This window comes from Elephas maximus, chromosome 23 (genome assembly GCF_024166365.1).
Source record: "Elephas maximus indicus isolate mEleMax1 chromosome 23, mEleMax1 primary haplotype, whole genome shotgun sequence".
Lineage (NCBI taxonomy): Eukaryota > Metazoa > Chordata > Mammalia > Proboscidea > Elephantidae > Elephas > Elephas maximus.
In genome coordinates this window covers 25,283,894-25,306,803 of record NC_064841.1, presented here as the reverse complement: position 1 = coordinate 25,306,803, position 22,910 = coordinate 25,283,894, and the positions used below count along the sequence as shown (strand labels likewise).

General features: G+C 36.6%; 1 protein-coding gene across 17 annotated transcripts in view; it reads left to right on the top strand.

The window, feature by feature from the left end:
- NAALADL2 (N-acetylated alpha-linked acidic dipeptidase like 2) overlaps positions 1-22,910 on the top strand; it is a 1,621,055-nt gene that overhangs the window by 320,023 nt on the left and 1,278,122 nt on the right. The window lies entirely within an intron of this gene.

Sequence of the window (22,910 nt, the reverse complement as noted above, 5' to 3'; positions counted from 1 at the left end):
AACCACTATGCCACCAGAGTTTCCGTATTAGAATAAGAGACTTATAAAACGTGTTACTTTGGATATTTACTTTGGGTCTGCGGTGGTGGTGGGATGGGGAGGGCGTGTTATGGATGTAAGGCTTATAACACCACAGTGACCTCTCTTGTTATTAGGTGCTGTCAAGTTGATTTTCTACGCATAGTGACCACCTGTGACAGAACTGCCCCTTAGGGTTTTCTAGGCTATAATCTTACTGGAGAAGATCTCCAGGTCTTTTTTCTATAGAGCTGCTGGGTGGGTTTGAACAGCCAAACTTTTGGTTAGCAGCTGAATGCTTAACTGTTAGGCCACCAGTGCTCTTTGTGACCTATTTGTAAGGCCTATTGAAGATATTTCTTCTGGTTTTCAGTTCCAGTAGGATCTGTGATTTTTCCTAAGCAACTGGCCTGTTTTATTTTTTTGAGAATATAAATGTTTCTTTGATTGCTAAAGCTCGCAGAGTCAAATTTTTGGTTCTTCTCTTGCATGCATATACCTTATTCCAAATATTTTGTTTACAAGGCTTCTTCCTAGTGCTTGACCTTTTCTACCCTATTCTTTCCACCTCGTTTCCTTATTCACTTTTTATCTCATCGTGTATGATAGCCTTAACCAGTAAATAGTCCTCCTCTATTTGAAAACATCATTCTCTCTGATGGATGGCCAAGCTACAGGAAAACTACCCATAGACAGGTGAGCTAGAAAAGAAATACCTGGTAGGCAGACAGATGAGCTGACACTGGTGGCGAGCGACTGAGCAGTTATTTATGGCAGACCACTCTCACATCCATTGCTTATTATATTTGTTCATTTGTCCCCCTACCCTCAAAGGATACTAGTCTCAAACCCTTTAAGTAACGAGGCCTTTACATAGAGTTCCAAATGTGATGATATAGAAAGGTTGGTGTTTCAAATCAATATAGTCTGTATCAGTTTAAGAAAACTCCACATTTGTGTTATATTTCTTGGTATATATAGGAAAAACATATAGCAATGAAGTCACAATATAGGGCATACATTATTCATTGCCTCATAATAACGGATAATCTGTTAATAGAATGATTCTCTACTTTAGGCTTAAAAAAAGAAACACCTGTCTAAGGTGCATCTAATAAGGAAAATAGATGCCTGGCCCAGGTCCAGAATCTTTTAAGTTTAACCTGGATATGTATATATATTTATATATAAAAACAAAAATCTCCAGGGGTGACTGATGTGTAGCTAGGTTTGAGAATCACTGTGTTAAGAATGTATTATCAAGGCACAGAATATAAATGTTATTGAAAACCTAGCTCCAGAGAACAACTCCATCTCTGAATTAAAGGAGAAATGTTGGTAGCTTTATACATATTTGAGACGTTTTTGGGGGAAGACATAAAGAAAATGGGAGTGATATTTTAGAATTGCTTTTTTTTTTTCCAAGGACTTTGTTTTATATAAAAACAGAGATGAGCGTGGTACATTACGTTTTGGAATGTGAGAGTAGAAAATGCCCTTTCTACCTCAGTGGTCTGAAAACCTAGACTGTTTGAAAGAGAGATCATCTTTAGAAGCAATTTTTTACTTCCTGAATACTAATCTGAAGAATTTAATGGTAGGAAAGGAAGGAAAAAATATCAGGCCTTAGAATAGCATCTTCCCCTGTCTTGCTGGTAACTCTATTTTTTTTTTTTTTTAATTGTGCCAGTTCCCAGAGAGACTCATTATAAAGCTGAGATTGAAGAAAGTAATTAATTCAGGAAGGTTGATATTGGTTTTGATGTAGCAGAGACTTTTGGTTCCTCTGCTTAGGTGTAAAAATAATGCCAGGGACTGCAAGATAGAAGGAGGGAGGAGTGACATGGCAATCTGATTGGATGCATCTAACAATATACAAATTGAAAATATCTTCCATTTGTAAGAAAATCTATGTTAATTAGAAGGAGGCTGGAAAAAGATCAACCATTTAATCTTTCAATTTAGTAAGTCCAATATATGCTTTTCAGACCCATGATAAAAAGCAATTGAGATTTTTTTCCTGCCCTTCCAAAATATATTACCAGTGTAGTAATTACATTTTAAGGACCTATAATTTATGTATCATTAGCAACTGCCCCTTCCAGCAGCTTCCAGATGTTCATGACCTTCTCGTGGAGTTTTAAATATGTAATAAGAAATAACGCTGTAGAGCATTGCTTTCAAAATTTAGAAATTTTAGGGTATTTTTCTTTCTCCTCAGTCCTTTGATGTGCATCCAATTCAATTTTTGTTTTGCTTTGTTTCTTTTTCAGATAACTCTCCTTTGGTTATAAAATATGTTATTGAAAAAAATCTGCAATGCAGCATCCTACTTTTTGGATTTATTTTGCTTTTCCATTGCCTATCAGTATTTGAGGCTGTATGTTGTATAAACGATGATAACTGTTTAGTAATTTATGTCATTATCTCCCAGTCAAGACCATTCCGCCATTAAGTTCTTTAAAGCTATTTGCAAAGAATGACTGGCAGAAAGAAGCAACTAAACCCTGTTTTGTGAAATCAAAATGGATTTTTGAAATAAGTAGAATCTTTGAAAGTTAGAGCCAAAGAATTCTTACCCTCATTATTTTATTAATAAAGACACTGATGATCAGAGAGGTAGAAAGCTGGTCACAGAGTACTTAATAGCAGAACAAGGGAAAGAAACCATCTCCAAAAAAGTAGAGGAAAGGGACTTAACTTGCACTGAGTGTCCAGATTTTGCCCTCGAGACTGATGTTACTATCTCTATTTAACCAGATAAGGAAGCTGAGGTTCAGAGAGGTAAAGCAATTTAACTAAGGTTCCCAGGGTGGTGAATTTCAGAATTCAGATTAGATTCCGTGTCTGAATCCAGATCTGTATCTGCCCAAAGCCTGTAGAATAGCAATCCTCTTTCAATCTCAGGTCCTGAAGGATCCTGCAGTCAACACAAATACGAGTAGAACACCAGTGATATTCACGTAGGCAGTAGTATCTAAATAAGTGAGCAGATTGGTATAGTAAGATCTAATGAAAACAGAAAGAAGTAATAGGAGGGGAAAAAATCGAAAATAAGATTTTTTTTTTTTTTAATTTTCCTTCTTCCTGGTTGGTCAGCCAAACCTTTGAGAAGCCATTCTGTGTAGGGGAAAATAACCACGTACACCTGACAAATTTCTGACGTTATCACTGTGTAGTACGTTGCACATGAAGATGATGAATCATTAAAGAACGGTAGTTTATATTCAGCATGCTCTATTTAAATGGAGCATGCACATTTCATTTAAATTTTTTAAAAAAAATTAAAACATGTATTTAAAAATATTCAGGTTATTTTAGTAATTAACATTTGTGCAACTTCTCATGCCAGTGACACTAGATGACTCTTACAGGCCATGACATGTATCAACTTTCTCTTGAAAATTCTCATCTCTTTACACTTTGATGTTGAAAATGCAGAGATCAAAACCATATATTCTGTTTGGAAAAGGTCCTATGCAGTGTTTTTTTTTTCTTTTAAGCCTTAAGTTTATTACAATTGTGATTTTAAATGTTGTTAATTTTCTACTCATTGCTTAGGAGGTGCTGAGCTTTGTTTGGAAACAAATCATGGCGATGGTTGCATGGTGTGATAAACATAATTAACGTCACTAAATTGTGCTTTTAAGAATGTCAAAGTTGCAAATGTTTTGTTACATATACATTTCCACAACTAAAAAAAAAATACAAAAAAGGATATATCTTTAATGCCTAAATGCTACCTATTCATGAATTCTTGTTTCTTCTGTTTTGTAAGTGAAGGAATAAGAAACCAAAGAGGTTGAGAAGAACTTCACAAAAAGCTATTACTTTTATAGGTTCCCTCCCTAATACTAGCTTGCAGCTGTTATCACTATATATCGTGATTGTTTTTTTAAATCTTTTGATTATTTTCAACTTGCAATTTTAACCGTAAACATAGTTGAGAAGTAGAGTGAGAGAGAAGCATCAGTATCTTCCTGAATTTGAGATGTTTGAAGCAATATTACATTTAGGCAATGGAGTGCTGTGCTAATACATTCTGTCATGAAAGCTGACTGAATTTGACTGTAATCTTATTAAAAATATCCAGAAATAATTTGCTTTATGAAAGTCAATGTAATTTTCATTTTTCTTTAAATAAAGGGCTGCAGAGAATTCATTTTGATGTAAACTTTCATTAAAGTAATATTTGAAATGTAATATATTGTTACTTTTTTTTAAGGTATATCATTGGTTTAATCAATTTTTTGAAAAGTGAATTCCAGTGTATTTGTGAGTTTTAGAAGAAAGACACTGACATGGCTATCAGTAAAACATTTCTAAAGCAGTATTAAACCAAAAATCCAAACCCACTGCCGTCGAGTTGATTCCAACTCATAGCGACCCTATAGGACAGAGTAGAACTGCCCCATAGAGTTTCCAAGGAGCGCCTGGTGGATCTGAACTGCTGACCTCTTGGTTAGCAGCCGTAGCACTTAACCACTATACCACCAGGGTTTCCAAGTAACAATAAGAATTAATTTTTTGCACATTGATAAGTAATCATATATACTAGATATGTATGTAAAACCAAACTAGTTGCCATCAAGTTGATTATCACTCATGGTGGCCCCAAGTGTTGCAGAGTAGAACTGTGCTCCACAGGATTTTCAACAGTTGTGATCATTCAAAAATAGATCACCAGGCTTTTCTTTTGAGGCACCTCTAGGTGGATTAGAACTACCAACCTTTTGGTTGGTAATTGAATGCTTAACGATTTGTGCCTCCCAGGGACTCCATGTATATATAGCTATAGATATATATACTGTACCCTGTTGCCATCAAGCCTATTCTGACTCATAGTGACCCTATTGGGCAGAGTAGAGCTGCCCCACAGAGTTTCCAAGGAGCACCTGGTGGATTCAAACTGCCAACCTTTTGGTTAGCAGCTGTAGCTCTTAACCGCTATGCCACCAGGGTTTCCAGCATATATATGTATACCAAAAACCAAACCCATTGCAATTCAATCGATTCTGACAAATAGCAACCCTATAGGACAGAGTAGAACTGCCCCACAGAGTTTCCAAGGAGCGGCTGGTAGATTCGAACTGCCAACCTTCTGGTTTGTAGCTCTTAAGCACTGCGCCACCAGAACTCAACTATGTGTGTACCAAAACCAAATCGGTTGCTGTTGAGTTGATTCCTATTGGACCCCTGGTGGTGTGGAGGTTAAGAGCTACAGCTGCTAACCAAAAAGGTCAGCAGTTCAAACCCACCAGTTGCTCCTTGGAAACCCTGTGGGACAGTTCTACCTTTCTCTATAGGGTCTCCCTGAGACTGTATGTGTAGAGGGATATAAACAGAGATACAGATATGGATATAAATAAAAATATAAATATATGGGTAGAAATGAAAAAATACTTTGTTAGAGACCCTTGTTAATTTAAATTTATATGACACCATGTATTTTAAAGCTTGTAACATAATAACGAGGAGCCTTGGTGGTACAGTGGTTCAGTGCTCGGCTACTAACTGAAAGGTCAGTGGTTCAAACCCACCAGCTGCTCCATGGAAGAAAGATGGGGTAGTCTGCTTCTGTAAAGATTTACAGCCTTGGGAATCCTATGCGGCAGTTCTACTCTGCCCTGTAGGGTCACTATGAGTCGGAATCGACTCGACTGCAATGAATTTGGTTCGGAAATATAATAATGCATTTTGCAATTAAAGCTATGGAACTAACGTTTTGGAACTCTGCCGTGAAATGTTTGTTTATAAGCATGTGTAAATGAAAAAAAATCATCATCGTTGCAAAAGTGGGCGTTAGGGATACAGATGGGACAGCTGTTGTTCTTTAATTGTGACTAGATTAATGAATTGCCGTTTTTACAACCCATTTAAGACTTGTCACTAGGGAATACATTTTAGTACCACTTTGGGTGTCTTTTGGTTAATAAATTCTTGCCTTTTGAGTGTAAGTATTTGGCTTCAAATCCCAGATACAAGTTTATTAAAAATTGTAATAGTTCTTAGAGACTATAAAATGAAATGAAGTGCACAAAATGTGTGTTTCCGGTGCTTGACTTTAAAACGATTTTTTACATGACTAATTTCAATATTTTCAACTGAAACAGACTGTTGTTGAATTTAAATGGTTATTAAATATTTAACCAGGGAGAGAGAAAGAGAGAAATGATATCATTTTTGAGCCAAGTTTTCTTTCAAATTCTTAGTAGTTTTTTTAAAAATAATAAAATATTTATGTGAAACAGGTTGTAACTTTAGATCTGAGGTGTAATAAACATGGTCAGTATAATTAATAAGAAAGATTTGTGGAATAATCTGTCAGAAGATTTTTAAGAGGTGATAAAATACATTTTTTTTTTTTAACCAAAGCTTTTGGACATGACGTTGAGTATTCCTATCTTTTAAAAATTCTAGAATTCAGAGTCTTTGTCCACTGTGCTCTTGCCTTGTAGACTTCACCTCACTGGCTATTAACACTGAATTTTCAGAGGAGGGACTGTTCATTAACACGCTTTTTTTTTTTTTTCATCCGTTAGTTTGATGAAGGAGAGCAGTTAGTCGGATAATCCTGAAAATAAAAAAACAAAAACCAAACCCAGTGCCGTTGAGTCGATTCTCACTTACAGAGTTGCTATGAATCGGAATCGACTGAAACCCAGTGCAGTCGAGTCGATTCTGACTTACAGAGTTGCTATGAGTCGGAATCGACTTGACGGCACTGGATTTGGTTTTTGTTTTTTTATTTTCAGGATTATCCTACTAACTGCTCTCCTTCATCAAACTAACGGATGAAAAAAAAAAAAAGTGTTAATGAACAGTCCCCCCTCTGAAAATTCAGTGTGAATAGCCAGTGAGGTGAAGTCTACAAGGCAAGAGCACGGTGGACAAAGACTCTGAATTCTAGGATTTTTAACGAAAACTGACCTAAAAGGAAAAGGTGGCTCTTCATTCGCAATTCTCTCCCCTTAATAGAATAAACTTTTTGTCTGCATAAAGTAGGTTTGAGGGTGCGGAGCAGAGCTAGAAGAAGCAGACCACTCACTGAAATAACCATATAAGCTAACAAGTGAGACTACCACAGTTCCGTAAATGTTGACAGAAGACACAAGACTCCTGCAGTTACTCAGCACAAGCGGAAGCCAGAGTAGCTGTACTGATTCCCAAGCCCAAAATACCACAGGGTGATGCCGAGCACCTGCTGGAGTGTGCGTACACAGTGGGTACTCCACTAGGGAAGAAACCTGAGCTTAGGGGGTCCACCACTTTTATAGCAATCAGTAAGCAAGGGAGACTGGGTGCAGTTCAGACTATGTGATGCATGCCTGTGATATGTTACCTCATCACTCAGGAATGCCAGTTTCAGAAACAATCCTTAAAAGTGGCTCTGGTGAAAGAACAGCCAAAGACAAGGGCTCAGCAGGAGTATGGGTACCAGAGGCCCAGCTATGATTGACTGTCTCCCCATACTTTACTCCTTCTTCAGTTATCTAGTGCTCTTCCCCCCTTTTTAACCTGTGAAAATCTCCACTCCATTCATCATTTCAGTCATACCCCTAGGCTTCCCCAAAGGCAGAATCCTCCTCTGAACCTTCCATCACCCCAGGAATGCCGTGGTCCTTAACATGCATTGTGTTCCTCCTCTTTGGGGGTGTGGTCGTAGGGTTCGGTTGAGGAACCCTTAATATTTTTAGAGGCGCTCAGTACATTGATAAGATACCTGTAATGTTTCTCTTCTTTTCTTTCCAAGGAACCCTAATTTTTCAGAAATTTTCACAGGCTTTAACCTTCCCATATTTCATTTATTTAAAAAGGGGTTAAAAAACAGAATAGAAATAACAAATTTTCATTTATTGACAAAGATCTTTTCTACCAGTTTAGTTACAAATGTTAATAGAATCAGTTGGCACGTGCAAATATATTGCAACAAAATTTAGTTAAAATTATTGTTGGGTTTAATTTTAAAAAGGCATTTTATTCACTTGCTTTTAAAGTAAAAGAGCAAAGGACATTAATTCAGTAAATCATGTGGAAGAGTCCTTGGCCTTGGGTCATCAGCACACTCTAATAGCAGAGTTGACTGGTTTAGCTTGCTAGTAGATCTTCTTTTTATCTTATCAAGTTATATGTGTGTTTTCTGTGTAAAGTCTATATCTAGTTGAAAAGTCTTTCTAAATAACAAAGCTCTTCCTTTAGTTATTGTATACGTATATCATATATTTAATCCTCTTTTCATGAAGAAGAAAATGGAAAAGTAAATCCCATATTATAGCCAGAGAAAAAGAGAATAAGCTGGAGTGAGGAACTAAGAGAGAGGGACTCACTCTTTGTCCTCTGATTGTATCTTAAGCACACTGAGGAAGTTGGGTGAACATAATACTTGAAGTTTTATCTCCTATTAGTTGTGTGGTACTAGTATAAGTTAATTTACCTTTCTGAGCCTCTTTCCTAACCTTTAAAACTGGGATGATAATAAATACAGGATTGTGATAAGGATAATTTGAGAATTGGTTGTGGTTTCTATCAAGTACCTAACACTTGTCCCCAACTTGGTATTTAATAAACAGTCACTATTAATTTGTCAGTTTGTCATACTGTGGTGGCTTTTGTGTTGCTATGATGTTCAACAACCTCATATTCAAGCTGGACAATGAATAAGGAAGATGAAGGAGTTGATGCATTTGAATTATGGTGTTGGCAAAGAATATTGAGTATACCATGGACTGCCAGAAGAACAAGCAAACCTGTCTTAGAAGAAGTATAGCCAGAATGCTCCTTAGAAAAAAAGGATGGTGAGACATTGTCTCACATACTTTGGACATGTTATCAAGAAGACCAGTCCCTGGAGAAGGACATCATGCTTGGTAAAATAGAGAGTCAGTGAAAAAGAGGAAGACCATCAATGAGATAGACTGGTAGAGCGGCTGCAACAATGGGCTCGAGCATAGCAACGATTGCGAGGATGGCACAGGACTGGACAGTGTTTTCTTCTGTTGTGCATGAGGTTGCTATGAGTCAGAACTGACTCCTTGGCACTTAACAACATAATGTTGCCACCAGTAATTCAAATACCAACAGGGTTACCCATGGGGGACAGGTTTTAGCAGAACTTCCAAACTAATTCAGACTAGGAAGAAAGGCATAGCCATCTACTTCCAATAATTAGCCAATGAGAGCCTCATGGATCACAACAGAATATTGTCTGATATAGTGTTGGAAGATGAGCCCCCTACCCACACAATAGCCGTGACAAGGGTCTCAAACAGACCAACAGTCATAAAGATGATAAAGGACTTGGCAATGTTTCATTTTGTTATACATGAGATCACCATAGGTCAGAGCTGACTTGATTGCAACTAACAACAACAATAACAACAGTATTGTTATTGATGGTACTGTGTTGTACTTTGAAAGTAAGGCCCTGAATACAGTAGAAGTTTCGGTGGCCCAACAAATCAGAAGATATTAAAGGGAAGAGAAATAAACGTAGAAATATAACTCATTACATATTGAGGTTTTTAGCATTTATAACAAAACTAACAGTTGGAAAAATATTTAATTTTATACAAGTTGGTCTAATGTAAATTAAAGTGTTGACTACTATTAGTATCATGCCCATCGTTAAAAATCCCAACACTTTGTCTTTGAATAAATATTGATGTGTTTATTCATAACATTTTTGAGTGTTAGAAGAAATTCCTTTAAAGCAATGGGGAACCTATTTGGAGATAACTGTTTGCATGTGACAATTTTTTTTCCCCAGGGTCCTTTTGCTTCTTTGAGGCTGTGTAGTTTGTGACACTTAAGCTGATTTTTAGAGAGTATGACATAACACATATTAAAATAAAATATGAAAGTCCTGCTCAAAGAAAAGAAATTAGATGTGAAGTTTTAATAAGAGCTAATAATTAAGAATTATCCTTTTGGAAATTCACCTCCCTCATAGCTGTAGGGCAAGGTTGCATTTTTCACAATATGATCATAAGTGATGTGTTTCTAAAAATATGTTGAATGCTGTCTTCTGCTTATGTGCTTTTATATTTTGAAACAGACTGTATGATAAGCAGTTGGGTAATTTTGAGATAATCCCTAAAAACTATGTAAGCACTTTTGAATATTTTAGAATACAAATATTGATATACTGATGTAATGCTATGTCTATATTTAAATACAGTTTACTCTTTCAGGAGAATATTGCTATTTTAGGGAAAAGTAAATGACAGACTGGAAAATATTTGAGTTCTGAAAGACTAGAAAGGGACTTAGAAAAATCACATTTAATGCATATGTTGTAAGTTCTCTAGGGATGGGTTTTTTTTTTATTTATTCATTACATATAGTAAATATTCAACAAATATTTATTGACTGTATTTTATTTGACACATCCACAGATCTAATGTACTTTGTTATAAGTAATTTCCATCAAGTGATGTTTTTGATGGAATGATTGAACTATTTTGCACTAAATTTCTACTATCAAGTCTATCATGTATAAATGGTAAACAGAAACAATAAGCCTTAAATGTACCTACGTGTCATTTTCAGTGTTTTTAAAAATTTGCCACCCTTGGTAATTACCTGGGGAAGTTTGTTAGAAATGTAGATTCTAGGCATACCCACTCAGCCTCTGATTTTGGTGCCTTCAAGTCGACCCCAACGCATAGTGACCCTATGGGACAGAGTAGAACTGCCTCATAGGGTTTCCAAAGAGTGGCTGGTGGATTCTAACTGTTGACTTTTTGGTTAGCAGCCAAGCTCTTAACCATTGCGCTGCCAGGGCTCCAAGGAATCTGTATCTTGAAAAAACCCAGAGGTGATTGATGGAGTTAGGTTTAGCCTACTTTGAGAAGCGCTGCCTGCCAATATTTGAAGAGAAATTCATTTGCTAACTTGTACTACATTTTTTTCAAAGAACCGTGCAATGTGTTAACTCCATCTGTTAGACATGTCCCTTATGAGTGCTCGTCCATTTCCACTTCCCATAGCAGAAAATGTCTTCTATACTTTTTCTCATTTAGCCACCGGTAAAAATATAGGTCTTAAGGGAATCCTGTTGGCTTGGCAAAACTATAACCTAATTCATCTGACTTTAGCCTTTTGAGATTAGTACCACATAACAATTAAAAACGTGGTTTTCTGCTTGAAGTGTTTAATTCTGTTTTAATTAGAAACCTTCCCACTTTTATTTACTTAGTACTCCTTCACCTTTCATTGACTTTGGAGATTGTTTTCAGTGGGTCATCATGAATACATCTGCATTTGCATATTCATGCCGGAAAATTCTAAGGGTAAAGACGTAATTAAGTTTCAAGGATCATTCTGTATCCGAAATTGCATTTATAAACCAATTTGGAATTTCTCCCATGAGATATCTATGAATCTAAAAGGTTAACAAGTAAATATCTATTACATGTTTCAAAGTGAATACAAATATTATTGCAAAAATATAGCTTTCATTAATTTTTTTAGTTGCAATCATTCAGGTTTAGAGAGAACTGTTCTTTGTAGATTCCTGGGATGTAGTATATTTTTGAGAAAGGTATACCGACGTACATATTGCCAGAAACATTTCAGAAATATCCTGATTGAAACCTAAATGATATTGATCAGTTGACATAGAGCCTCCTATGTAAATAAACAATGTGATGTCACAGTGAAGATGCTTGTCTCTAAAGCAGCGCAGTTCGGATGACCAGTGGTTTTCTTTATTTTTGTTTAAACTATATTTTGTCCCCCTGTAGACAGATTTGCAGCGATCAGTTTGAATGAAAGAGCAGTTTAGAAGTGGTATTGCCTCATGGTTTATCTACCCTCTATCCTCAAACATCTCTTTTTCTAACTCTTTGCCTTCAATTTATTCTCTCTTCAACCACCTACAGTCTTGCGTCTCCCTTCACTACAGCATTGAAAGTACTCCCACTAAGTCATCAATGGCTTTCTAATCGCTAAACCCAAAGGAAACTTTCCTAGTCTTAGTGTTGGGCCAAGCTACATCAGAACATGTAGCCAAGCTACATCAGAACGTGTGGCAAAGGAAAAATTTGTGTCCCTGTATACACTTATCAAAATATTCTCCCATATTTTGAACCAAGTGGAAGAAGCTAATAAAAGCCCCACAATCAATACACATGACTATATATAAAGCCCATGTCAACTAATCTGTAGGCACACCATTGTCAATCCTCATAAATCTCTTTGGTGGGGGAAGTAAAAGGTATGCGTGTCAGGCACCACAGGTTGTGACTGGCAAAATAACACCAGATCGCAAAACAAACAACTATCTTTATTTAATATTTTTATATTTTGTTCACTATGGGCTTTTTTGCATTCATTTTTGTATTTTGAAATACTGCGTTAATGTGCTATTCACCTGGATTATTGAGTTTTTGATCAAACATACAATCAAGATTTATTGATAATTAGTGGTGATTGGAATGCAAAAGTGGGAAACAAGAATCAATACTTGGAAAATATGACTTTCTGATAAAAATGATGCAGGAGATTGCACGATAGAGTTTTGCAAGACCAACAACTTCTTCATTGCAAATACCTTTTTTCAACAACATAAATGGCAATTATACACGAGGACCTTACCAGATAGAATACACAGGAATCAGATCAACTACATCTGTGAAGAGAGACAATGAAGAAGCTCCATATCAGTCAGAACAAGGCCAAGGGCCGGTTGTGGAACAGACCATCATTTGCTCACGTGCAAGTTCAGGTTGAAGTTGAAAAAATTAGAACAAGTCCACGAGAGCCAAAATACAACTCTGAGTATATCCCACCTGAATCTGAAGACCATCTCAAGAATAGATTTGTTGCATTGAACACTAATGACCAAAGACTACACAGGCTGTGGAATGACATCAAGGACATCATAGGTAAAGAAAGCAAGAGGTCATTAAAAAGACAGAAAAGAAAGAAAAGACCAAAATGGATGTCAGAAGAGACTCTGAAACTTGCTTTTGAACTTGGAAGAGCTAAAGCAAATAGAAGAAATGATGAAGTGAAAGAGCTGAACAGAAAATTTCAAAGGCTGGCTCAAGAAGACAGTAAAGTACTATAATGAAATGTGCAAAGACATGGAGTTAGAACACCCAAAGGGAAGAACACTCAGCATTTCTCAAGCTGACAGAACTGAAGAAAAAATTCAAGCCTCGAGTTACAATTTCAAATAATTCTATAGGGAAAACATCAAACAACACAGGAAGCATCAAAAGAAGATGGAAGGAATACACAGTGTCACTGCACCAAAAAGAATTGGTCAATGTTCGGCCATTTTAGGAGGTATGATAAAGCATACAATCAAGAACTGATGGTACTGAAGGAAGAAGTCCAAGCTGCACTAAAGGGAATGGCAAAAAATAAGGCTCCAAGAATTGACGGAATACCAATTGAAATGTTTCAACTTGACTCATCTGTGGCAAGAAATATGGAAGACAGCTTCCTGGCCAACCAACTAGAAGAGATTCATATTTGTGCCCATTCCAAAGAAAGGTGATCCAACAAATTGTGAAAATTATGAACAATATTATTAATATTACACACAGTAAAATTTTGCTGAAGATCATTCAAAAATGACTGCAGCAGTATATCGACAGGGAACTGCCAGAAATTCAAGCTGGATTTAGAGGAGGACATCAAATGAGAGATATCATTGCTGATGTCAGATAGATCCTGGCTGAAAGCAGAGAACATGAGAAAGATGCTTCCTGTGTTTTATTGACTATGCAAAGATAGTTAACTGTGTGGATCATAACAAATTGTGGATGAAATTGCAAAGAATGGAGATTCCAGAGTGCTTAATTGTGCTCATGATGAGCCTGTTTGTAGACTAATATACAATATTTCGAACAGAACAAGGGAATACTGCATGGTTTAAAGTCAGGAAAGGCGTGCATCAGGGTTGTATCCTTTCACCATAATTATTCAATCTGTAATGTGAGCAAATAATCTGAGAAGCTGGACTATATGAAGAAGAATAGGGCATCAGGATTGGAGGAAGACTCATTAACAACCTGCGACATGCAGATGACTCAACCTGGCTTGCTGAAAATGAAGAGGATTTGAAGTACTTGCTGATGAAGGCCAAAGACTACAGCCTTCAATATGGGTCGCACCTCATTATAATGAAAACAAAAACCCTCACAACTGGCCAATAAGCAACATGGTAAACAGAGAAAAGATTAAAGTTGTCAAAGATTTCATTTTACTTGGATTCACAATCAATGCCCATGAAAGCTGCAGTTGAGGAATGAGGTATTACATTGGTCAAATCTGCTACAAAAGACCTCTTTCAAGTGTTAAAAAGTAAAGATGTCACTTTGAGGACTAAGGTGTGCCTGACTCAAGCCATGATATTTTCATTCACCTCATATGAGTGTGAAAGCTGGACAACAAGTAAGGAAAATGGGAGACAGATTGACGCCTTCGAATTGTGGTGTTGGCGAAGAATATTGAATATACCATAGACTGCCAGAAAAATGAACAAATCTGTCTTGGAAGAAGTACAGCCAGGATGCTCGTTAGAAGCAAGGATGGCAAGACTTCGTCTCATGTACTTTGGACATGTTATCCGGAGGGACCAGTCCCTGAAGAAGGACATCATAATTGGTGAGGTAGGGGGACAGTGAAAAAGAGGAAAACCCTTAACTAGATAGACTGACACATTTGCTTTAACAATGGGCTCAGGCATAACAAGAATTGTAAGGACGGCACAGGACCAGGCAGTGTTTCATTCTGTTTTATATAGGGTCCCTAGGACCCTATGTTTTTACACACGTTACTAATTGTACCCCCACGTCTTGGAGCATGTGTGCTGCCATAGTCTTTAATCTGAAAGTTTAACCTAGTGACTGATAGGCTAGATCCAGCCTGTGATATACTCTATTTTACTCACACTGTGTGTGTGTGTGTTTTAACTGATTTGTCACAAACATTTAAAAACTAAGAAATTATACATCGGCTTTTATTTCTAGTGTCTTTGAACAAAAAGAACTGAGCTCGCTAGATTATCCCACATGGGAACAATCTGCTGGAGCCAAGTCCTTGCACAGTCCTTGCAAATTTTCATTGCTTTGTATCTGGTGGCTTCATTCACTTACATTGTCTGCCTCAAAAAATCTCAAACAGATTTCTCCCTTGAAGCCAATGGACATTTCTCAGTTCTGGTTTTATTTGACCTCTCTGCCACCTAAGCCCTTGCACGTTGTTGAAACTCTCCACGCTTCTGTATCCATGACCTTATTCTCTTCTGAGTTTCTTCTTCTCTTATTTGCTTTCCCCGTGGACTCCTTTAAATGTTGATGTTCCTCAAAATCCTATATTTAGTTCTTCTCCCTCTATACTCTCCGATTGGGTAATTTGCCACTTCCAGAGTATCCTTCAGGCCCTGAGCTCCATGCTATTCCCTCTTTATATTACTGGTTTCCATTAATGTCACTGAGATCAAATTCAAAGAAATTGTTGGGGATATAAAGTGTCCCAAGGAGCCACAGAAGTCATCAAAGGAATAGGGACTTGTGATACTTTTTAAGAGGAGTGGCATATCACAAGTTCATTAGTTGGAAGCACTGGGAACAAAGATGGAAACAAAGATACACATCATGAAAACAGGCTGGAAATGTTCAGTTTGTTCTCATTAGCCTAGTAATAATAGTGTGGACCAGGGGGACAGATGAAGCTTCCAAGGCTCATATTTATTTAATAGTTAAAAAAAAAAAAAAAAAGATTCTAAAATTAGACTTTAATCTTAGAGACCAATCAGGGAAGGGAAAGAATCTTTAGATCTTTCGCTGGTACAGGATAATTTTTTAATAGCGTGTATATTCATACAATGTAATATTACTGAACAATAAAAAGGAATGAAGTGCTGATACATACAATGACGTGGTAAAACTCAAAAATCTTATGCTAAGTGAAAGAAGCCAGAAACAAAAGGCAACATATTGTTTGATTCCAATATCACTTGTCTAGAAAAGACAAATCTGTAGAAACGAAGACCAGTTGTTGCCTGAGACTAGGTTTGAGAGTAAGAATGAACTACAATGAACATGAGAAGACTTTTTGGGGTGATAGAAATGTTCCAAAACTAGGTTAATTTTAACAGTTGAATTATTATATAAATTTACTAAAAATCTTTGAATTATATACAATGAGTGATCTATGTAAATTATGTCCCAATAAAACTATTAAAAATAGCAATAAATATTCTTTTTTAAAGCATTTACTAAGGTACAGTTTGGCTAAGTAAGGTGCTCTAGCACACATAGCTAATAAATATCAGGGCCAGGATTTGAACCCAGATAGTCTCTCTACAGTGCTAAGCATTTTGTATGAATTACTTGTGTTTAAATCCTCAGTATAACCCTATGAAATTGTATGATTAACTTTTTTTTTTTTCCGTTTTACAGATGGGGAAATAAACTAACAAATTAAGTAACTTGGCCACTGTCACAGAGCTTGTAGTGATGTTGGGATTGAAACACAAAGAGATTGACTTGTAACTTACATCTGTTTTTTTGGAGTTAATTGACCAAGCAGCAATTATCCTTAACATCACAGATACAAGTTTATATTTACGGACAGCTGGTGAGGGTGTTGTCACTGTAAATGTGAAACTCAGAAAATCAAAACCAAAGTAGCCTAATGTTTTACAAATAATTGGTTGGGCCAGCCTAGCTGAGATCAAGAACTTGAGATACAACACAAGGCCTAAATGACCAAGGCTAACACCTATGGACAGACCAGTGTGGTCTGTGGAGGAAGAGTCAGACTTTTTTTTTTTTTAACATGAGTGAGAACAACTGTTTATTTACATAGTTAGCCTTATTAAGCAACTGACTCATTTTTAGCAGTATATTAGTAAATAAGTCATGTACTAAGAATTGTGGCTTGTCACTCTTATTGGCCTTTCTGACATATTCTAGACTAATTTCCTAAAATCTCCTATCCTGTTAGTCACTGTACGCACTAGTAGCAGATGGTAATAATATTAGGTTCCTGTTACTGAGTGCCTACTTGTAGCAGGTTCTGTGCTTTACTAGTATTGTCATTAATACTTAGAAAAACCCTAGAGGAAGGTTCTATTGTAATCTCTCTTCATATTCAGATGAAAGAACTGAGGCATAATGAGGCTAAGTAATGTGCTCAAGGACATACAGCTAATAAGTAACAAAGCCAGGGTGTAAGCCCGGGCATCTGGCTTGGGTCTAAGTAACCACTACATTAAGGGTATATCTCAAGGACTTAAACTCCAGCAGAGACCCCTGCCCAGAGGGGAAGTGCTCACTTATTGCTACCCAAACCCCACTGCCATTGATTCGATTCTGACTCATAGTGACCCTATAGGACAGAGTAGAGCTGCCACATAGAGTTTCCAAGGAGTGACTGGTGAATTTGAACTGCCAACCTCTTGGTTAGCAGCTGTAGCACTTAACCACTATGCCACCGGGGTTTCCACTTATTCCTACATCTAGTATTTACTGGTTTCCAACTCTGTGTATACATTGTGTTAAGACATAGTTAGGTAATTAAACATGTTTTTAGCTATGCAAATTTGACTAATTCTTTGAATTTAGTATTTTAAGTGGACTATTCAAGAGTATTCATTACCTCTTAATTATTTCTCTTATCCCACTATCTCCCTCTTTTTTTGAAAAAAAAAGCACCATGAGCTGATGTAATATAATGATAGTGAGAATAATCTCTAAAGCATTTCTATCTTCTCACTATTATTAAAATGTGTGTGAAATCATGACAGTTAGATATGCAAAATATGAGTAAAAGAAAAACAAGTTCATTTAGTACAGACCACTAGTATTGAATAAATCCCAATGGTATTTTGGCAAAGATGGGCTCTTCTCCAATTTTAAATAACTCGGTTGAAGAAGCTTCAGCTGGAAGTTGATTCTAGAGGCTAATGGGCTTGTTATGAAAGTTTTCTAACATTTACCCTAATTTTCCACTCCCTAAGACTTCAGAATATTACTCCTTTTTACTTCTGTAAGCTACTCAGCCTTTGCTGCTTCCGTGTTTCCTGCCATTTGTGACCCACCATCCTTTTGACCCACCATCCTGGTGGCACAATGACTAAGAGCTACAGCTGCTAACCAAAAGGCTGGCAGTTCAAATCTACCAGCCACCCCCTGGAAACCATACAGGGAAGTTCTACTCTGTCCTATAGGGTCACTATGAGTCGGAATCTACTCGATGGCAATGGGGAATGGTTTGTATTAAGTACGCCACATTATGTATTCATTAATCTGTGACTTAAATTGGTGAATTTTGAGTTTTTGAATTAGAATCTAACAAATCATCTGAAAGAGTGGTCTGTCATTTGCTGAATTTATAGGTGTAAAATCCAGACCTAGATTTTCCAGTTATTCTATTACATAACAAGTCTGAACACTTATTTTCCAGACATATGTATCAAAATACAAACACTCTTAAATGAATATTGAGTAAACATTTATACAGATTTTAGGCATATGGAATCATGTATGCCACTTTTCAAAAGAGAAATAATGCTTATATTATTGTGGGGAAGCATAATGATTTTTTTTATGACTAGGAAATAATATGAACTTTCTACAGGCTTTCAGTCAATAGTTTATTCTTATTGATTGACATATGTTTCTTTTAACCTTTATGTACAGACTCTTCAATAGGTTAAATAATTTTCCTGTTTGTTTCCTGATATACCTGCCAAGCTTTCCACATTAAAAATATGAAACATTGAGGCATGTGTTTTTCCAGAAGAAATAGCTTCATCATGCAGGTCTCTTATCAATACTTTGCCATTATTTTTTGTGTATTACAATGCTTTCGTATCAGAGCCATAGCTGCTAATGCTAGGAGTTTGTATTTTAGAAAGAAACAATGAAGAAGGGGGGGTTACTATAAAGTGCGAACATATATAATTTTGTGGAAAAGTGTATATATTATACAATGTGATTATAATATATTTTTATCATAGGGAGTACTAGCTAGTTACTACCTTCCACAAGGCTTGGTGGTGATTATTTCTTATTACTACCCCGGTACCATATGGAAAGGGCTATCTGGCCACGTTTGTGACTTTGAACTGGGGATAAGCATGTTGGAACAAATCCTTGATTAGCAGAGTCTCATTCTGAGCTGCAGTGCGCCTCTCCTGTGTCCCTGCTGGGACTCATTGTGCAAAGGTTTGTCTTGACAGGCAGTCCTGTCAAGACTGGAACTTCTCTGCTATATTGCTTTGATATTTCAATCTATGTTCAGATAGGTTTTACACTTTGGCACTTGGTATATTGTCTTGCCTTTGGATATACAGCTGGTGGCTGTATTAGCATTTATTGAAAGTGCTGTAGCAATTCCCACATCAAGGTAAGCTTGCTCCTTAGCGTTCTTTCAGAGTAAACCCAAGGTGTCACTTTTAGGGCAAATGAAATATGGTTGATGTATTTTCATCGCTTAGAATCTCTGAAGAAACTGGATGTGCCGCAGTCAGGACAAGTCATTATAGCCACATCTGAATAATGTCTCCTCCATTTACCTAATTTAGGGCTTCTCAAATTCTGTGTGCATTAGTGTCACTTGGGAGGAACCCTGGTGGTGCAGTGGTTAAAGCCCTCTTCTGCTAACTGAAAGGTCGGCAGGAGAGCTGGTTTAAACACAGACTGGAGGGCCCCATCTCCAGAGTTTCTGGTATAGTAGTGTGGAGTGGGTCTGAATATTTGCATTTCTAACGAGTTCCTAGGTGATGCTGAAGATCCTGGCCAGGGGCCACACTGAAGAATCACTGGATTACACAGTACTGTCTAACAACTGTTTGCTTAAAGGCTGTCACTGAGCCAAACGCATTTTGTCCGGAGCCTACACTTGAGAACCACTGATCTAATCTAGTGGCTATCAAACTTCTCTGTAATGGACTATGTAATAAATATTTTAGGCTGTGGTCCAGATGGTCTTTCTTGTAACTACTCAACTTTATTGCTATAAAAGAAAAGCAGCAATGGACAATAGGTAAATGGATGTGCATGACTGTGTTCCAATAAAACTTTATTTACAAAAACAGGTGGCAGGCAAGATTTAGCCCATGTGCCATAGCTCACAAACCATCTGTATCCTATAAAGCAACAAGCAACTATGTGCCCAACTCTGATCTACGAGCTGTGGGGGATATGTAAGACATAAATTTGATTTTTCCTTCTGTCTTTAAAGAGATCGTAGTTTAGTTATTTTAGTCTTGAATCAATTAGAAATTCAATGCATAGTCTGGGATAAATGAAATGGTATTGGTAAATGTTAGAGAATGTGTGGAAACTGGGCAAAAGGAAGAGAAAAGGCATGAAGGTAGCAAACAGTGTGTTTTTCCAAGGAATAGTGAGAACACCTGCAATAGGGAAAGGCTTGTGGAAATATCTAGAAATGCTAAGAGTCGCAGATGCTCTTCAACTAACATTTATTGTGCAGACTCTAAATATTGGCACAGTGTCAGATCCTGGGAACATAGCTAACCACATCATAGCCCTTGCTTTCAGGAGGCTCACATGTGAATCAAGATATTAAAGAACCCCAAAGCAAAATACAAGTATTCGGAGTTGATAATTTTAGACCATTAGACCATGGTAGACTTTCCATGGATATTAAATTGCAAATTGAATTTATGTGATTGGCAGCAGAAAATTTTTGTTAGATCTTGATCACTAGAGTGGCTTGAAAAAAATTGTTTTGTTTTCTTTGATTTATATACAGTGCTTAAGAAAATTCAAAATTAGTGTATTAATATATTTGCATCAGGACACCATGAGAACTGATGATAATTTCCAAAGAATTGTACCATTTTATAGTTCTGATATAATGCTATGACATTTAAAAGACTCTATATAGAAAAACTCTTCACAGACAAGTGGGACTTTTTATTTCTGATATTTTACTGCTAAAACCTTGAATATGAGAGCTGGATGGAGCCTATTATCAATAAAACACCTAGGGAGACCTGGTGGTAGGTGTTAGTGTGAGTTTTGGAATGAGATAAGCTTCCTTTTAGTTCTAGCATCTGACTTCAGGTAATACTTGCAAGATTCACAAGGAACAAATTCAGGCAAAGTTGCCTAAGATCCTGAGAAAAAAGCATCTTAAATCATGCATTTGAATACAAGAAACTAGCAATGATTTCATTTAGTAAATAAAAATTTAAATTTGGGATTAGAAAAAGCAAAGATCAGTCAAGGGGATTATGTTAGACAAGTTGATATGACTTTTCAGCTAGTTAACCCAACCTATAAAGTTTTATTAATCAAATGCAGGAATGCAGAGGGCAACATGCCATTTTTATCCAGGTATACACCAAATGAAAAGTTGGGAAGAAAGTCACATATGGCTTAGCACTGACTATGATTTGTAGTTCAAGGACATAGCCTCTAAGAGCATACCTATAACCTTTTCGTTATGTCTCCTTTCTCATTTTCAATGTTGAGGGCCAGTGGAAGCCAATGTTTTACTAAGATGATAATTGATGTCTTGCAAAACCTTTCCCATGAAAATAATCTTCAGATTCTTTTAAATAAAAGTTGAGAATTGAGTAGTGACCTTGAGCCTTTTGTGTTCTGTATTCCTTTTATTCCCCACGAATGAGATGTTCTTTAATTTCCTGAACTCTGTGTGTGTGTGTGTGCGCGTGCGCATGTGTGTGGTGGACATGTGTGCTGAAGATCTGAAGATAAAATCACTAATTTTGGAACCAAAGCATTTATCTGAGAACAATTGAGTCCAGGAAACAAATCATTCATGTAGTTACTGTACCTAGAGGCTCTAGAATTTGTGAGAAATCAAAGAGGAAGAGTTAGATGAAACTTTCAAATCAAGTGAATCTAAAGCTTCTACGTTAAACAAATTTCCCCTGAAAGCAGAAGGAATTTGAGATAAAGAAAGAAAAATATTATTTTACTCTACATTTAGGTAACTGAGTACTTCATGACACATTACTTGGTAGTTGATTATGGCACCTTATTTATTTCCTATTACATAAAGATTTAGAGAGATGTGAGATTTTTTAAATGAGGAAGAAAAAATTAGGAGAACAAACAGAAAGCAAACTAAAATAACAGAAGGACAAGAATTTTTTTTTTTTTTCCTAGTCACAAGCTTGTACAACATGTCAAGTTCTCCCTGATAGAAGAAAATAATATCAGCTTATTGTGAGTATGGTAATATTCAAAGGAGTATATGAAATACTTTATAGTTTTCAAATATCTCAAAATTTAGATAAAAAATAGAAAAATAGAAGCAAAAATAAGTATCTTTAAAATAAATTTCATTATTATTTAATATCATAGTATATTACTGTGAAATGCAGAATAATTAGAAGATATAAAATACAACACGGAAAGACTGTCAACATCCTAAAAAAAAAAAACAAAACTATGTAAAACTATCAAACATTTATTGAGTATCTAGTACATGTCTCCTCGAGGACTAAGGTGCAACTGACCCAAGCCATGGTATTTTCAATCACCTATATGAATTAGAGAGCTGGACAATGAATAAGGAAGACTAAGGAAGATTTGATGCCTTTGAGTTATGGCGTTGATGAAGAATATTGATTATACCATGGACTGCCAGAAGAACAAACAAATCTGTCTTGGAAGAAGTACAGCCAGAGTGCTCTATTAGAAGCAAGGATGGCAGGACTTTGTCTCATGTACTTTGGACATGTTATCAGGAGGGACCAGTCCCTGGAGAAGGACATCACGCTTGGTAATGTAGAGGGTCAGCAAAAAAGAGGAAGACCTTCAGCGAGGTGGATTGACACAGCGGCTGCAACAACGGTTCAAACAAAGAAACAATTGTAAGGATGAGTCAGGACCAAGCAGTGTTTTGTTCTGTTGTACATGGGGTCACTA